General features: G+C 43.3%; 1 protein-coding gene across 1 annotated transcript in view; it reads right to left on the bottom strand.

The window, feature by feature from the left end:
- Positions 1 to 13,666, bottom strand: part of ZBTB20 (zinc finger and BTB domain containing 20) — a 503,536-nt gene extending 489,870 nt beyond the window's left edge. The window contains exon 1 of the mRNA XM_042031786.1: positions 13,590 to 13,666. The gene's annotated coding sequence lies outside the window, so the exon portion shown is untranslated. The remainder of the gene's footprint in view (positions 1 to 13,589) is intronic.
- Between the last annotated feature and the right edge of the window lie 2,403 nt (positions 13,667 to 16,069).

The following is a 16,069-nucleotide window of genomic DNA, read 5'->3' as shown; positions in this document are numbered from 1 at the left end:
TCTTCTCTTCTCTTCTCTTCTCTTCTCTTCTCTTCTCTTCTCTTCTCTTCTCTTCTCTTCTCTTCTCTTCTCTTCTCTTCTCACGTCTTCCATCAGACCCTCTGGTGTCTCCAGTACACGCTGCATTTATTAAGCCCTGCACTATTCAGCTAGCATTGGATACAACACACATTAAGCCCTCAGATGCAGCATGTTACAAAAGTAACTTAAAAGGCTGGAATGCAGCTCCATTTTTAAGTCCCAGTATATTTATATTTCACATATGGTTTTTGCTAGGCTATTCACAGGGGGGACTATAAAGCATCTCAACATGTGAGGTACTCTTGTAAACCTCACTATGTCCTCAGTTGAACTTACTGTCCTCAGGCATGGGGGATGTTGTACTGGAAGCATTAATATGTATATACGTGCTGCTTTTTACATCCACATTTCCTTCTGCTTGTAGGTTTGGCAACAGCAGGATGGCTGAATTCAGCTCAAAGAATGGAATTCCTGTTTGTCTCCAAGGCTTTCCAAAGATTAACTTCTGCCAATCACTGCAACTTCCCCCCAGCACCCTCTGAAGTTAACAAAACAAGGAGGGCTCAGCAGCTCCCATGGGGCTCGGGACCCTCCAGAGTCTGGGCAACAGCACTAAACCAAATATACTGCCCCCATCCTGGAGATCTCTCAGTTATATGAGAAGGGTTTCCTTTAATATTGCAATAAAGTGGATTTACGTTGTTAACATGCACAAGACTGACCAAGAGAAAGGCTCACCTGTTGCACAACACTGCATGAAGTGTACAGGGTAATGTTACAAAATCTGGTTTGTGGCTCTTTACCTTCTCCTTACCATCATTCACTATTTTCTGCTTTTCCAGATAAAGCTGCTTCTCCTGAAGTCTGTCTGAAATGTGAAAGTCATGTTTTGGGGTTTTTTTACAGGGGATTATCAGCATCTTAGAAGTTTACTGATTGAACTGTATCTTATGAAAGATTCTTAGAAATAAAACTAAATTATTTTTGAAAACAAACAAGCAACAAGAAAGGTATACACTTGTTCAAGCAGCTAAAGCATACCCAGCCATTAAAATTGTTTAAAATGCATATTTTGCCAAAACGAACTATGCCACAATCAAAAATTGTCATGCCAGGTGAGCAAAACTCCTCAGAACTAAAGGATAAGATAGGTAATCAGAAAATATAGTTGGTTATATCCAACTTGAATGTAGACAACTTGACAGGTGACTTGAACTAAGTCAGTCAACATCTCCAAATATGAGCTTATCCAGTGCAGGAGGCTACTAATGCTTTCCTATTTCAGAAGGGTGTCTTAAAGCTTAATTAATTGTTCATAAAGAACTCAGAGTCTCAGATGAGAAGCATCAGAAAACACCAAAGTATTATTAATCTCAGGTGCCAAAAAATTATCCCTGCTCTTGCGTGAAACAGGTCTGAAATATTTGTAATTTCTATGGTAGCAATATCCCAGTCCAGTTTGCAAATGATGAGAGTTATCCAAGTAAAATAAATTTCTGGCCATCAGAGTAAACAAAGACATCATTTTACGAGTCCAATCTAAATTGTAGAGATAATCAATATGAGAATAGCAGTGCCCACAATGAAACCTGTATTAATTATGAAGAGAGTTTATGAAAGAAATTAATCATTATTATGGAGTTTGCTGTAGGAATTTAATAGCATGAGCCAATTCTACATGACTCTTATGATGCTTGAGGTCAAATATGCTGAGTTTGAAATAAACTTTAATCTACTCTGAACTAACTTTGTATAAAAAAAGAAAGCTTCTCATAAGTTCCACAGTACTGCCCAAAATAACAAATCTATTCTACCCCATAAGTGCGTGTGGTCTGATATGCCATCCTGAAAATAGATTCTAATGTCTATCTTCCCTCTCTTTTCTTTTTTTTCCCTTTTTTGTTTAGATTGGTGCTATAGGAAAATTATATACACTGATTACAGGAGAAAATTTGATACGGGAGACAAGCAATATATTTTTAAGCTTACTTTGGTTTTTTGTTTTTTTTTTTTTTTTTCCTTAAGTAACCACTCTTCCAAAACAAACAGAGAAACATTTATGGAAATAAAGAAACAAATTATAACAATTTTAGGTAGCATACCACAGTCAAATAAATACCATTTTCTAATAAAACAAACTGGGAGAAAGCCTAATTGAACTTAACCCATAGTAACCAAGAAAGCAGCTCAAGGGACTTTCTGTTCCAGAATCAGAACCATTCTTGAGAGCTAAAGATTCATATCCATTGAACAACTTCAGAATCCCTTTTGTAGGATTATAAATTCTTCTATGTCTGGAAGTGTTGAAAATGCCCAGTGTGGGATTAATTCCACCTCCAGTCAAGTCCTGGTTGTGTTCAAAGGGAGAAGAGTGAAACTGATGCTGAGAGTTTTTGAAAGGCCTATCCTTCGTATTTATCTGGTTTTGTGAAGTTCATCTTACACGAAATAAAAGAAGGAAGGCATAAGTAATGAACCCATCTCACTGATGTGAAGTCCACACATGGCAAGAAGTCCATGGATCAGAAGTAGATAGGGAATTCTCAAGGGGTCTCTTGTTTGGGGTACTTCTGAGCATGTGTGTGTGTGCGGAGCTTGTGAGGGGAAGGAAGCCAAACCACTGGGATGCAGCCAAGATCGGGGGTCGGCTACCCCTACAAGTGCACAGAGAGATGCAGCAGTAGTATCTTCTTGCTTTTGCAAAATATGGGATTAGCCATTTTGGAGACTCCTAATAACGTATGGAAAGCTCACAATACGGTCAACAACAATTAGGTGTGCAACAGGAGAACAAACCCTTAAAATTTTACAAGAACAGTCTCCAAATAAAAGAGTCAAAAAGAGCTCCGTGTGACTACTTCTCTGAGCTTCCTCTGTTGATGCTGTAGGATTTCTTCGTAGTTGTACAGTTCTGCTTGCTAAAATTCTCTTGGCAACTACAGACTTCCTTACTTCTGATCTCATCACACACAGATGGCTCAGGCTTGTAAAATATTATTAGGGGATGTGTTGGAGTGGCCTGAACATGGGTCACTCCAGCAGCGTAATCTGACTCTCACGATTTCTCTGGATATGTGTAACCTTGAGTTCTGCCACTATTTCCCAACCTGAAAAATGGGAAGAGAGTCTACCTCCTAACAAAGTGATGAGAACATGAGAGTGAATATACGTACAACCCTATATAAAAGAAAAAGTGTTACTGCTGTTTGGGGAGAGTAAGATAGGGTCATGTGGACTTCAGTTTTATTCTCTTCTCTGAAACAAACACCGATACAGATATAAATAGTGCCTGCAGAAAAGCAAGGGATGAACTTCTGTATATTTTTTTAAACATTCTGTAGCTTTTGTATGTAAGGTCTGCTTAGAAGAGTTTTGAATAGTTTAATAATTAAACCAAAAATCTTCAGTTCTAGAAGTATTAACAATTTACCAGAGTGGATTTATTTTTCCAGTGGTGTCATAAATTCACAGTATTTACCCACCAGTTCTGGTTTTCATAACAAGACTGTGGTTTTCATTTTGATCCCTGGTTAATTTACTGCTGCAGCACATCATTTTGCTTTGCTTTTGGAGGTTCTGAGGAAAAGTAATTCTTTACAGACACTGTTCAGATGGTATTTTTCAATTAAAAACTCTTAAAGCAGAAAGGAACTATTGTCTGGTGGGGGACTGAAGATCAGAGCTCAATGCTTGGCTCTACAATAGACTCCCTGGGGAAATTTTCAAAGGCACAAATGGCAGGTTGGCACATCACTCCCATACTTGCTTTAGTGGGAGTTAGTTGCCTCTGAAAACCTCTATTTCCTTTCCCTGGATTATCCCAATCAAATCATCTAATTTTTCCCTGTGTCTTGGTCTGCAACCACAACAGTGGAAATTCTAACATCTTGTTTCCCTCACCTCTCTCCTGACTTGCCTTTTTAACTAAAAGCTTCCTGAGGCATCGCCTCTTTTACAGCATATAAAATACCCAGCAGCAGTGGATGGGGCACTGATCTCATCTAGCTTCTGTCAGAATGCACACATGCAAATAACATTAATACTAATTGGGAATCTGGAGTTAGCATGCTTATCATGTCAAGTCTGGGTTATCATGCTGCCCAGGAACAGTGCTGCTTAGGTAAAAAGCACCACCACGTTGTCAGCCCAAGTGAATGGCATCCACAGAACATGGGCAGGACAACAAGGCTGGGTGAATGTCTCCCAGTGGCACCAAGATGAGCCATCTCTAAAAAAGGGGGATTATTAACCCTGTTCATCTCAGTCCTTGTTTTTTGGTAACTTCACTTTAAACTAACCTGTTCCATTGAAGTCAACACCCTTTGACCAAAATGTTACATTTTACTGGAAGAAAATGCAAAGCCTTAACAAATGTCCATGTGGCCTTTCAGAAAGCAAATCATGAACCTGAGTATGTATTTGCAAGTACTCAGCCACTGTGGTAACAAAACCAGGTCTGTCTTATTTATCTTGCAAGTCAGGATTATGCACAACGATTTTTGTTTTTAAACCACAGATGTAAAATCCCCAAAAACGTGACACATGGAACTACTTAAAGAGAGTGAATGACAATATACTGAATAAATGTGCATGACCACCAAATTCAAGAAAACATTGATCTGTATCTGTTTATTCAAAAAGTGGGGTGCCTCACAGAATTATTCTACTAAAACTAATAATTTTTTTTTTTTCTACTCTGCTGAACTTAAATGCGTTGTGACCATGAGTAAAAATAAAAAAAACCAATTCATATTCCATGTGCACTCGTTAATTATCTCCTGTCCTACCAGGAATTACCACATTTGCCAAATGAGATGAGGCTAGTGCTCATTATATTCCAGAACATCACCACTGAGCAATGACGTCTTTCAGATACCCACTAGTAGTTAAACCAGGCTTTTTATTTTTGGTCTATTGCATAAATTATTCTCTAAGCCATTCATCTTTCTCAACAATTTCTTTATGGCTATAACCAAGATCCTAAGTTTTGTGGACAAATTTTTTCCCTCAAGTACACACAGCAAAAGCCAGCAGCATTACAGTAGGAATCATTTTTTATGTAATATATTCATGAGTCTAAGGCATATCCTTATGTTCTAGGCACATCCTCCATTTCTTTCTGCATCACTCAGTTTGTATCATCTATGCAATCAGCCCAGTATGCAATGCAAGACAGAATTCCTACAGAAGATGTAAATAATTCAAGAAAGTTTGTAACTCCTCAGGGAGATTTACTCACAGATCACCTGTTCACAGAGTTTAAACGGATGTCAGCAGAGTTCCAGGATTATTACAGACCAACGGTGGGAAAGGTTACAACAAAGTATCCATATTCTTACAGCGTAGAACTGAAAGTGGCTTTGATTTTGGATACATTAACAAACTTCAAAAGGATTGGTCTAAATCTGCCAGAGGAGGAATGTTGTTTGATTGCATCATGTACTGGGATGCTGCTGCAGTCGGATCCAGAAAGAATGACGCATCACAGTCTGACATAGCTCTGATAATAGATAAGTAAACGGTAGGATTGCCAAATGAAGAGGTCAAAAAAAAATCCCAACAAAAACAAAAGAGCTGATAAAGCAAATTACAGCAACAGAATCTGCAGTGCAACATGAACAAAAGAAACCCAAACAAACCCCATTCCTATTACTGATGGGATGCCCGTGTCCCACATGGCATCACTGCAAATGGATTCTGCAGAGAGTGAGAACGACACAAGCCCACAGCTCTGCAGTAACAGCAGCCCACACAGAGCATCTCCACTTGCCAGCTGAGAAACCTTGACCTGCTGGCCATGTGCCTCCATTTCTATCCCCCTGATCCACTAAATCAGTCATGCCTTAAGGTAGATTGCAGTCATGGGTGACAAAACCCAAACCTTTTCTGTTTGCAACAATCCTTGTATTTTCCTCCCACAGGCAAAGCATGCTAAGGACATTCTTTATATGTCCGGAGGCCAACAGCCTGTCACTCTCTTTACACAGTGCACTACATGTATCTAGGACATAAAAAGGATTCTTTAAAACTCTAAAGGAGACATTTATACCCAGTACATTTCCAAAATAAGGATGGCAAGTTGCTGAAATAACTAATTTAAAACTTTTTCTCAAGTACAGAGTGATAGAATTAGAGTAAAATCATCCAGAAGGGGTTGGAAACACTTTCTCATGAAGTCTTAAACATCACTTCGAGTGACATTAACTTGAGCTACACATCCCATTGGAGAGCAAGTGTCAGCAAAGTAAATGCATTAGTTAAAGCTTAATAGTAGTTTGGTGTTCAATATCCTGAAATATTTAATATGTTTTTTTCCCAAAGTAAACTGTTATTCAGTTTTAATGAAGACATTAACCTGCTTGATTTGTAAGCTCCTTTGGGAAGTCAGTCTAAAACACTGTCACAAGAGGTAGGCAGATGTAACAAGAGCTGTGACAGGAAATCAAGCATATTTTAAATGTTAAAAAAGCAACCAGACAATAAGTCTCAATATGCTCTTGTTTTCTTTTAGTTTTGTTTATTTTTTGGTAATATGATTTCTGCCCTTTAAAAGATGCCAATTAAGGCTGGCTATAACGTAGTCTGAAGGTAACTGTGGGTACTGAAATCTACGTGCGTCCTCACCAACTATGTTGTAAACAAGAAGTGGTAGGATACAGACTAGGAAAAAAAAAAGTTTGGGTCAGATTCTGAACTTCAAGACACTTTGCAGTTTCCAGCATTGTAGGATGACAGCTTTAAACTGGAATCCACTGTAACACTTTTAGTCACAGTTTGAATTTTCCAGACTGACTTTGAATACAGTCTACACTTCATGGGAACAGCCGGTCTTGTGAGTTTTCAGCTTGAAATGATAGTGATATAACAAGATGAGCAAAAATGGTGAGACCCCAAGCAATTAAGGTGGGTGTGTACTCTTCCTGAAATGCATATTGGTGGTTTGACAAGGGAGACAAGCTGGCTGCTTTGTTTCACAGTAGCTGTGTTTAGTTCATGCTGTCAAGCGTGGATTCTGACACTTAACAGTATTAATATTGCTATTTCTATTGATATAATTAGCACTTCTATAAATAATAGCTAAGGCTGCCATAGCTAAGTATATTACTGCAATCAGCACCATCAGGCCCTTCTTCGTTACACACCCTCCTGGAAATACAAGCTGATTGATCTCAACAAGAAGACAGCCACTGAGCAACGCTGTTGATTCTAGCGGCCCAGCGAGGAGCAGCTCCCACCATGTAGAAGTCTCTCCTAAACAACTAGTTTGTATGTGTGAGACTAACATTTCTCACCAGTCTTGCACCTGCCAACGTTTGACTGCTATAAATAGGGACCCTTCTTTTCAGCCACACGATAAAAAAACCCTCGCATTGAGTTCAGTGGGTGTTATTCACACACTACAATAGGGGAGAAGTCCTACAAATTGTTTTGGAGACTATCTAGACCCCACATTTAAACTCAACCTAAGCAGCACAAAGATTTTATTTATTTACTTTACAGTTATGAAACAGAGAACTGTTTAACAAAACAGATATTGCTGCTTTTAACAGAAGAACAGCAGCACCTGCCATTTCAATCCCTAATTCCATTCTGGTACGTTTAAAAATAGAGAAGAATGTCAACTTTTCTGGAGGCCCAAACTTCAGGCACTTCCAACCTGTTCCCCAGAACTTTGCCCTAGTTTTGCTACACCTAAAAGCTTTAACTTCTGTGTGAATTTTGACAGTGTTCAATATCTACCTTGAGGTAGTTATGCTTAATGACTGCAACTTACAACTAGCACCAGTGGGAGAGGGAAGTGTACAGAACCAGTGGTGGTGGTGGAAATAAAGCCTCAGGGTCTCAACAGATGCATACAAAAATACAAGCAGTTAAAAATTATCACTAGTTTTGGAAACAGTGGGTATTTTCTGCTTCCTTCATCTTCCATAACGTGATGTGGGTAAACACTGCACAAAGCTATTCTGAAGGCCAATATTTACAGTGTCTGGAAATAGAAGGTGTTATGTATAAGAAAAGCAGCCTAGATGTCTGACTGGAGCTTGCTACAAAAATGCCTTAAAACTTCTACCTTCTTAAGCTTTAGTCAAATGGACATGCTAACAGTCATATGGGAAATTAAGTAATTTTTGTGTACAATTAATATTGGGTTTGAGACAAGCACATTTTTGAATCCTGGAAGTTCTTCCAGAAACAGTACTTGCTAGCTGCAGTACTTGAAAACTTAAAACGGTAAAGAGGAGACTATGGTTCCAAAGAAGCTTTGAACTCCTGTACTACTAATACAGCTCACTTTGCATGAGGCCAAAGCACTCAGAGAGCACTATGTCTTTCAGCAGTATCAACGCCAAAATCATTCCTGTATAATTCCACTGATGTCACTTCAGTTATTTCAAAGAGGAAATTCATGTCTAAGCCACCTTCTGTTTTCTGATGCCAACCCAGAATAACTACACCAAAGTTTATAAAACTACTGACATTGGCTTTTATCGTCAAACCAAACAGCCAATGGAAAAACTGGCACATACCATTTGAAATTATTACTTGAGATAGTATTTATAACCCTGATGGCAGCATTTTGGAATTCTCCATATACATACCTTTGCAAATATTTGTGATGACAGCACATGGTATTATTCCTGTTGTACAGATAGGAAACAAAGACTGAGCAATTTTTCCCTAAAGTCAAATATGCTATTCGTGGCAGAGCAGAGAGCTTCATGAGGCCCAAGTCTTAAGCCAGGAACCCAATCCGGTAAACAAGTACTCAGTCTTCAACAAGCTTTCAAGAAAATATAAGAAGCAATAACTGGTTTGGACCCCATATTGGTTTAAAAAATAAGAAAAGATGAAGGAATAATTATTTCTTTGAATAAGCTGTTAGAAGAGTCAGAATAAGCACTTTCTCCTATGAGAAAATTTGATTAAAAAATGTCTTATTCTGGTATTACTTGAGGCATCTTTCATGAATATCTGGGAAAATCAGAGTACAATCTGAGATCCACTGATTATCAGTAAGCACAAAATGAACTACATCCCAAAATTGGGAGTTTTTTTCCTGCTCAGCCTACTCAGGCCACAAACATGGGACCTCCCAAAGCAACACAGACCTTCCAAAATCACCTCTGATTGTGGAAACTGGTCAATGGTAACTATTTTCTTCTGTTTCAGAAATGCTCAATGATTCCCCTCAGTGTATATACTGCTCATGAAAATTAAAGAACTGAATGTTGCTTTGCTTGGGTTGCTCTGATACCCAAGATCAAGGGTCATCATGCCTATGTAAGGTAAACAAGGACAGTTTACTAATAGCTGCCAATTTGAGACACTGTATTTTTTTTGTTTGTTTGTTTATCAATACTGTAATGATTTGTGCACACTCTCTGCAAGAGTTCTTCAGAGACCTTAAACTGCTGGTAAGATTTCTTGGGCAATTACAGATGAATTCTGCTTACTTAACATTAATTTGGTACTTTGAGCAAATTAAAAATAATTATTTTTCCCCATAGCATCTTCTACATTAATATCTGCAGTCACTCTGGAATCTTAATGAGCTAAACTCGGTAAGTTCTGTCCATTCTTGGCTAGAGGACTGCCTTTTCCTTCATGATACACATGCAATCATTCGGGAACAGTTTGCAAATCTAAAATTCCACCTCGCTTGAAGGGATTTACAGCCTCACATGACAAACTATACTGAACAATACTGAGGCCCTGTGAAAAATAAACAGAAAGAACACACTTATTTTCTAATACCAAGATGGAAATAGTAAGTCTTGAGGGCCGCCTGGAATTTGACCAAGGTTACCCAGCAAGGATCAAATCCTATTTGTCTTAGGCAGGCAGCCCTGCCGAAATCAAATAAGCCTACAGCACAGATCAGTATACTAAGGCTATGGTTTAACCTCTGAGGCATGCTATAAATCCTGTGCCACAAAATAGGTGCTATGGATTAATTTCTAATCCCAAATTATAACTCGTCATTGAAGATCTGAAAACCCAATTCCCCTCGCAGATTTACATAACAAGAACAGAACCATGCTGAGATTTTTTAAGACCTTACTTACAAAATTTCTAACAAAATATTTTCCAGGATACTCAATTAATGCAGTGACAAATAAATCACACTGTTAGAGGTAGCAGAACAAACAATACACTATGACACACCATCTTTTTTTTCCTTTTTTTTTTTTTTTTAATCTGCCTGCATATCTAGTCATTAATTTACCCAATAAATTAATTCCACAAGTGGCTCTCGGAGTCATCAGTTTGAATTATCAAGTTTCTGCTCTATTTCCAAAACAATGCCAGGTATGCATGTGCGTAGGAGGGATGGGACAATGAAGCCAATAGGTGCAGCTGTGGCCTGGGAGGCAGAAGGTCTGTTCAAACTCTGTCACTGACTGCTCTTTGACATTGGGAAGTCATTCCAGTGCTGTTTAATTCAGAGTCTTTCTAGCATATACGATTTTAGCAACAAACATTTGGAAGGCAGAGACAAGCCTTTATGAACTTTATGAAATCTTATTTTCCCCTGAAAAATCAGGAACATGGGGGGAAATGGGTGTGTGCAGCCACCCAGTCTGTTTGGATTTCTGGCCTTTCTATCTTCCCCATGTGTAAAACAGAAGAAAATTCGACCTTCACAAAGCATCTTTATGCAAGTACAGGTGAAAGACCACCTCTGTAAATTCAGATGATTGAATGGGCATCTAGTACATCTAGTACATGTGGCACTGCTGCTGCACAGGATCTGAACTGTTCTTCTCTTTAATATGAGTGCTGGCACCCCTGATTTTAAAGCAGAGGGCTTAGGTTCCATTCCTAATGTTACATCACAGTAAGACCAAACATTAAATCCTCAGCCAGAAGGATCTTTCTTGTCTTTTACTTTTGTGCTAACACAACAAACAGGGTACATTTTAAGACTCATAAACCATTTCTTTTTGGAAGACACAAGGCATTCATATCTTTAACAACTGAGTAGTCACAGATTCCACATGCTATCAGAAAGTTTTCTCCTCCTAGAAATGAGGATTTTTTAAAAAACACCTACAGATTAAATGATGAGATTTAAAATAATGCTAAAATTTTCTGTAATGTTCTTCCTGCATTACAAATGGACTATTAAATCAGTGAAGTGCCAATCAAATGCTTTTGTACTTTGAAAGAAAGGTTTAAATAACAAAAGCAGTTTTTCAGGCCTCTCTCTCCCTCGGTAGTCAGTGTCACCTATGCACTAATTACTACATATTTACTCGCTTTTCTAGTAAGATCACGATTGAATAGATTTTTTTAAGAACGTGATTTTTAAGAAAAGTTGCAATCAGAGCCTCGTGGATTATGCCTCTTATTAATCCAGCTTGTCTAAGAAAAATATAATGTTGTGCAGTAAACTTCAAGATATATGACAGGATTGAATAATAACAGCTCTGGATTCAGTCTCCAGCTTTAAAAATCAACTCGCTGCATGACCTCGGGTGAACCATTAATTAACTAGGGCCAAATCCTCTGTGGACTAAACACAATGGAACTAGCCAGTTTGTACAAGCCAAAGATCTGGCCCCAAGTTTCCAGTAGTTTTGAAATGGGCTGGCCAAAGACTGGAATTTTTGTGCTATGAAAAAATATTTAGTTGTGTTTCAGGGTAAGAAGTAAAGCTCTCATGTCCTTTGTGGAACAAAAATTCCAAGCAATTCCTTTAAAGAGGAGAAAACGGAGGAAAAAAAAGAAAAAGAAAGAAAAAAAAAAAGGTGGAAGTCTCTAAGGGGAAGATTTTGTTAACTCTGCTTTCTCCCTGAAAGCAGAAAGTAGAATTGACAAAAGTCTGCAAGGCAGGTAGCCATGAACCATCACTTTAATTTTCTGGTCAGAATAATGTAACTTCTTTTTTCCAGTAAAACTGAACTTTCTTGCAGAAAACTGCAACTTCACAAATACCACATTTTCCACTGGGGAGGGAAGGATCCTCCCAGTCAGCTCTAATACTGTGTCCTCATTGCATCCTCTGAACAGCTGAAAGAGCTCTTGCCTCTGAGGGGTTTTTGTGTGTTCAAGAGAAGGATAACAGTACTCTACTATCACAGATTTATTTTTGTCTTGAGTTACCCTTTCTTGCAAAGCACCCCAAGACTCACAGACGTGAAATGGTTCTGCATTTCTACAACCTCAGCCCCGTAAATTCCAAAGACATCATTTCTATATGAGAGCATATCCCAGACATTCAGAAAGACCCAGGAAGGCTCTCGGATTTCAGGACTGTGATCCAGTAGCTGTAGACAATAACAGTTTTTATGGAGATACTTTTTGCTCCTAAATAATTACTCTGCTCAGAGAGCCGAGCTTCAGGCGTTGCGCATTAGTTTGCTTGACTAGACAAGGAGTCTTACTTTCTCACAATTTCCTATTTGCCATTCAGCACAGAGGACTCCAAGGCTGAGAGGAGGGCTTTTAACCTGAGAAACACCGAGTTAGTCCGCTATAAAAAGAGGCAGAGTCTGGGGACACGACGGGCAGCGCGGCAGCCCGTTTCCCCTCAACCTGCAAATCTATTTCTTCCCTGCGCTCCGATTGACAAACGTGAGCCCACTCCCTGCGGACTGGGCTACAGAAACCTGGGTACACGACGCTGTCCCCTCGGCACAGGCACCTGCCCGGCGGTGGGAGGAAGGACGAGGGACCGATGGCTCTGGAAGCGCTGTCGGACGCGCGGTGCGCTCGGGTGGGACCGCGCTGCCAGAGCCTCAGCAGGGACAACGAGGGACAACTGATCTGCTCCGTGAGCCCTCAGGGACGGCATAAAAAAACAAACAAACCCCCCAAAACCCCGAAGCAGCTGAGATCTTCGGTGCGGGAAGACGAGCAGCTCCTCCCCAGCCGGGCTCTCAGCCCGCATCCCGCGGGGCATCCCGGGCACCGGCACTGCCTTTCTCCCGGGGATAACCCCCACCTGCCCTCTCAGAGCCACAGGATCACAGACTGCGCAAGGTTGGAAGGGGCCACACTGGGTCATCCGCTCCAACCTCTCCGCTCGGCCAGGGTCATCCCAGAGCACACCGCACGGGATCGTGCCCAGACGGTTCTTGGGCATCTCTTCCCTCCCCGACCCTCGCTCACAAACGGGCGCCGCCAGCTTTTCCCGGCGGCGCGGCTGGAGAAGGAGGAGGAGGAGGAGGAGCGGCGCGGGGGGGACAACCGGGGGAATGTTGGTGCCAACTCTCCCTCCCCGCCCGCGCGCACCCTCCGGGGAGTGGCGCCGCCGGCTCCCAAACTTTTTCGGGCCGGTGAAAAAACTCCGGGAGGCGGCGGGTGCGCGTCGTCCCCCCTCCAGGAATAGGGGCTCCGCTCCCTCCCGGAATACGGGTTTTCCCTCCCCGCCGGGACGCGGGGGCCCGGCGGGGCCCCCCCCCCCCCCCCCCCCCGCCCCCCGGCTCTCCCCCCCCGCCGGGGCGGGCGCCCCCGTCGCCCCCCCCCCCCCACCGCCCCTCACCCGCCCGCGCCGCCCCCGGTGGGCGGAGCACACCCGGGCCCCGCCCCCGGCCGCGCGCTGACCCCGGAAGCGCCGGTACCTCTCTCATCTTCCCCTGCCCCGCGCTCGGCGCCGCCGGCTCGCGGCACTTTCAGAGGCGGCCGCCGCCGCCTCGCAGGGCCCCCTCATTGGCCCCCGGCCCCCCCGCCCCGCCGGCCCTCACCCATTGGCTCGCAGCGCCGCCACTCAGGGCGGGCCCCGCCTCCCGCCGCCGCCTGGGCCCGCCTCCCTCCTGGCGACCCACGGCTAATTCTCGATAGGCGAAGCCGGTCCGCTACGCGCCCCTCCTATTGGAAGGCGCAAACGTCCGTCAAACGGGCGGCGCCTCTCATTGGTCGGGTTTTGGCAGGCTAGCGGCCGCCTTCTCCTCCCGAGAGCCCTGAGTGGCTCGGCGCAGGTGTCACTCCTGCCGGCACTCGGGCACCGATTGGCCGCCGCGGGCACGCCCGCCCTCAGGCAGCAGGTTTGGTTGAGCTCCCCCCCGCCCCGCCCCCCCCGCCTTCTACGCATTTCTATTTCCCGCTTTATTTATTTATTTTCCTCCATAAACTTAAATGACCCCGGAGGGGGCGGGGCTGGGGCGGGGCCGCGCCTGCGCGGGCGGCCAATGGGAGAGCGGCGGGGGGCGGGGCCGGCGGCGGCGCGGGCCAACGGGAGCGCGGCAGACGGGGCACTCTCGGCCAATGGGGCGGCGCCCCCGCCCCCGCCCGGAGCCCGCGGCGGGTCCCGGCGGGGGGGCCGGGGCCGGGCTGGGGACAGGGAACAGGGAACGGGGGGGCGGACAGGGCGTCCCGGGGTGGGAGGAAGGGACACGGAATCGCTTCCTTCCTCGCACGCAGGAGCCGCGGGAGCGCGCTCTGCTCGCAGCCTGTGTGAGGTGCTCATCCCGGAAAGCGAGGGGAAGGCGTGTTCCCAGGAGCGCTTCTCTCGTCCCTGCCCTGGCTCAGGGATCTATCGCGTCTGCACTGGGCGCTGTGGGACCTCTTAGGGCTGGGACAGAGGCCCCCTCAGGCAGAGCCCACAGGTGTTCCTGGAGCAAAGGCGTCCTTTGTAGGTGATGGGTTTGCAGCCGGGTGCAGAGCGAGGAGCACCAGCAGCGTCCTCTGAGCCCCAAGACCGCTGGTTCCTCCAGGAGGGACCTGAGGGTAGCGGGTTGTGTCACTGTCCTTCCTTTCCCATTAAAGAGAAGGCCCAAACCTTCCTTAGTTGTTATACCATTACTGCATTATAGAGTTTTCAACTGTTCTCAACATCTCTGGGTTTTTTGGGGGTTTTGCTGATGTTTGTGATTGTAGTCCTTGATACTTGCACTGTTCTTTCAGAACTCTGCCCATCTGACCTACCTTCCCCTTTCTGCATGTTTCCTTCTTGTTTCTGCAGGTTTCCTTCTTGTTTCAGGTCAAACAAAACTCACACTTTCTCCAAATTACTTGCTTGCTATCCCTTCTTCCTGTACACTAGGGTAGTTGAGATTTGGTGGTTATCATTCCTTTGAAGAACACTGAGCTTCCTACTTGCCCTTTTTTCTGCCGGACTATTCCTATGTGATCCAGCATAACATTTCTCCAGTTCTTTCATCCTAGAGATTGGTTATGTTTGCTTTTCTCTGTCCTTTGGTTTGCGCAGATCACCCAATGTAAAGTTATCATCCTTACCCAGGTTGGTTTCCCCATTCCTATCACAAGTGTTTGTCTCCTGGAGCCATGCAGAGAAGCACTCCCATTCCACATGGTTTCTCCATCTTCCATGTCAGAGTTTGTCACCAGTATTCCAGGAAATGTCCCTTGTTGTGGTCCTTCCTGCACAACCATGTGTCCCATTGTCATGAGCTTGGGTGATTCCGCTAGCTGTTTGGAGAAAGCTCCTCTGTCCCATGAGTTGGGGTTTGTGGGAGGTCCTTACCAGGACAGGGCCCAGCTTCTTTCCTCTCATCATTCTCAGGGGCTTCTCTTGAAGCAGCCGTCACTCCCTTCTCACATTCGATTTTAGAACTGGTGCATAAAAAACAAGGCTGTCTCTCTTCCTCTCCCATTACCTCCCTGAGGAAGGCATTACCTTTACCTTTATGTTTGTATTCCAGTTACCTGGGTTACACCTTTGTTGCCTCAATTAGAACAATTAGAAGATACTCTTTATATTTTAGTCTATGTAGCCATTTGTGCATTGGAGGAATTTTTGGTGGGTTGTTTTGTTGTTGTTGTTTTTTTTTTTAATATAATGGGATTAAGCAAATTAAATCTGGTAGCAGAAGAAGGTAAAGACCCCCATCAGACTCAGATCAGTATTGAAGTGAAGCACTTGGATTTTAAGCCCAGGCAGATTCTGACTGCATAGAATCCACATAACCATATGCTGAAGTTCTGTGCCGAATCAAAGCTTTAATTTCCTTCTCATTTCTTGTGGCCTGTTCTGCATTTTAAGATGAGACAGAGTGTGAAATAAAATACTCAGAAAAATAATTTCTCTAGGGCATATTCTGTTTGATAATGTCATACCTGGAACTTCATCTGGGCTGTCAAA

The sequence above is a fragment of the Corvus kubaryi genome, unplaced genomic scaffold (genome assembly GCF_017639235.1).
Source record: "Corvus kubaryi isolate FWS band 111438036 unplaced genomic scaffold, C.kubaryi_AGA036_p1.0 37341, whole genome shotgun sequence".
Taxonomy (NCBI): Eukaryota; Metazoa; Chordata; class Aves; order Passeriformes; family Corvidae; genus Corvus; species Corvus kubaryi.
Note: the sequence above shows the minus strand (reverse complement) of the source record. Positions and strands in the feature narration are given on the sequence as shown.